Source organism: Saccharomycodes ludwigii, chromosome II (assembly GCF_020623625.1).
Source record: "Saccharomycodes ludwigii strain NBRC 1722 chromosome II, whole genome shotgun sequence".
Taxonomy (NCBI): Eukaryota; Fungi; Ascomycota; class Saccharomycetes; order Saccharomycodales; family Saccharomycodaceae; genus Saccharomycodes; species Saccharomycodes ludwigii.
This window is the reverse complement of record NC_060201.1, coordinates 1257501-1260000: the sequence shown is the minus strand read 5'-3', so window position 1 is coordinate 1260000 and position 2500 is coordinate 1257501. Positions and strand designations below refer to the sequence as shown.

At 40.4% G+C, this 2500-nt stretch overlaps 1 non-coding gene across 1 annotated transcript in view; it reads left to right on the top strand.

Moving 5' to 3' along the window:
• Positions 1–1108: 1108 nt before the first annotated feature.
• Positions 1109–2500, top strand: part of SCDLUD_001820 — a 1792-nt gene continuing 400 nt past the window's right edge. Inside the window, exon 1 of the ribosomal RNA XR_006829192.1 lies at positions 1109–2500. This exon is cut by the window's right edge and continues 400 nt beyond it. This is a non-coding gene — a ribosomal RNA (18S ribosomal RNA).

Genomic DNA, 2500 nt, shown 5'->3' with positions numbered 1-2500 from the left:
TAAAAAACGTGACCAAAAACGTGACATAAAAAACGTGACCAAAACGTGACCAAAAAACGTGACCAAAAACGTGACATAAAAAACGTGACCAAAACCGTGACATAAAAACGTGACCAAAAACGTGACAAAAACGTGACCAAAAACGTGACCAAAAAACGTGACCAAAAACGTGATTACGGATTAAGTTTTTTTTTTTTTTTTTTTTTTTCCCGACTAAGACAAAAAATAATATAAATGCACCACTTTTGCTTGCAATACACACATATTAAAAAAAACCGCATAGACCTAAAAAAATAAAAAAATTAAAAACAAAAAAAAACAAAAAAACAAAAATATTAGCATATTATGCACAGAGCTGTTTCTCACGGTCTGTTAAATATGTCTGCAGGTACTTCATGCGAAAGCAGATGAAGACAAATCGAAAGAGTTTGGAAACAAGCTTCAGTAAATTTTGTTGACAGTTCGTAAGAACAACAAATGGCCTCGTCATACGGTGGAGAGGATCGCTAGGTGATCGTAAGATCCTGCCTAGTCCCTATACAGCGTACTGACATGGGTGATGGAGTTGGCTTCCCCTCTTCTGTATTGAAAGGGAAAGAAAGCTCTTAGCCTGAATAGTCTTATTCTGGAATTATTTTACGATTTTTCCTATGAGTAAGCAGCGAAGGATTTGGTGGATTACTAGCTAATAGCAATCAAAACCAAAGAATTCAAACTTTGGGGAATGCCTTGGTAGGTAGCCGGCTTTTTCAAGCTGTGATTCTATCAAGTGTAACCTCCTCTCAAGCTAGTGATATTAAACCTTTCCGGTGAAACATTCTGGTTAAAGTGTTTAGTGGAAACTAGTTCGAGGAAACTCAAAGAGTGCTATAGGTAAGATTGAGAGTTTTTGTGAAGCTTTGGAGAGAGTAAAATCTTCTCTGAGCATTGCAGCTCTTTTCCAGAGAGTAAGGAGAAATACGTTTCTTCTTTTTTTTTCTGGCAACTAAATTTAAATTATCTGCGTTTTCAAGAGAGGTTGGGGCAGGTCTTTAGCTAGGGAGCAGTCCACAAGATTGTTTCTGTGCAAAAAGATCAGCTGCGTCTCTCTTTAGAACTTAAGATAGTTATCTGGTTGATCCTGCCAGTAGTCATATGCTTGTCTCAAAGATTAAGCCATGCATGTCTAAGTATAAGCAATTTATACAGTGAAACTGCGAATGGCTCATTAAATCAGTTATCGTTTATTTGATAGTTCCTTTACTACATGGAATACCTGTGGTAATTCTAGAGCTAATACATGCTTAAAATCCCGACTCTTGTGGAAGGGATGTATTTATTAGATAAAAAATCAATGTCTTCGGACCCTTTGATGATTCATAATAACTTTTCGAATCGCATGGCCTTGTGCTGGCGATGGTTCATTCAAATTTCTGCCCTATCAACTTTCGATGGTAGGATAGTGGCCTACCATGGTTTCAACGGGTAACGGGGAATAAGGGTTCGATTCCGGAGAGGGAGCCTGAGAAACGGCTACCACATCCAAGGAAGGCAGCAGGCGCGCAAATTACCCAATCCTAATACAGGGAGGTAGTGACAATAAATAACGATACAGGGCCCATTCGGGTCTTGTAATTGGAATGAGTACAATGTAAATACCTTAACGAGGAACAATTGGAGGGCAAGTCTGGTGCCAGCAGCCGCGGTAATTCCAGCTCCAATAGCGTATATTAAAGTTGTTGCAGTTAAAAAGCTCGTAGTTGAACCTTGGGCCTGGTTGGCCGGTCCGATTTTTTTCGTGTACTGTGTTGACCGGGTCTTTCCTTCTGGCTAACCATTTGTCCTTGTGGCAGATGGCGAACCAGGACATTTACTTTGAAAAAATTAGAGTGTTCAAAGCAGGCGTAAGCTCGAATATATTAGCATGGAATAATAGAATAGGACGTTTGGTTCTATTTTGTTGGTTTCTAGGACCATCGTAATGATTAATAGGGACGGTCGGGGCATCAGTATTCAGTTGTCAGAGGTGAAATTCTTGGATTTACTGAAGACTAACTACTGCGAAAGCATTTGTCAAGGACGTTTTCATTAATCAAGAACGAAAGTTAGGGATCGAAGATGATCAGATACCGTCGTAGTCTTAACCATAAACTATGCCGACTAGGGATCGGGTGGTGTTTTTTATTGACCCACTCGGCACCTTACGAGAAATCAAAGTTTTTGGGTTCTGGGGGAGTATGGTCGCAAGGCTGAAACTTAAAGGAATTGACGGAAGGGCACCACCAGGAGTGGAGCCTGCGGCTTAATTTGACTCAACACGGGGAAACTCACCAGGTCCAGACACAATAAGGATTGACAGATTGAGAGCTCTTTCTTGATTTTGTGGGTGGTGGTGCATGGCCGTTCTTAGTTGGTGGAGTGATTTGTCTGCTTAATTGCGATAACGAACGAGACCTTAACCTACTAAATAGTGATGCTGGCTTTTGCTGGTTATCTACTTCTTAGAGGGACTATCGGTATC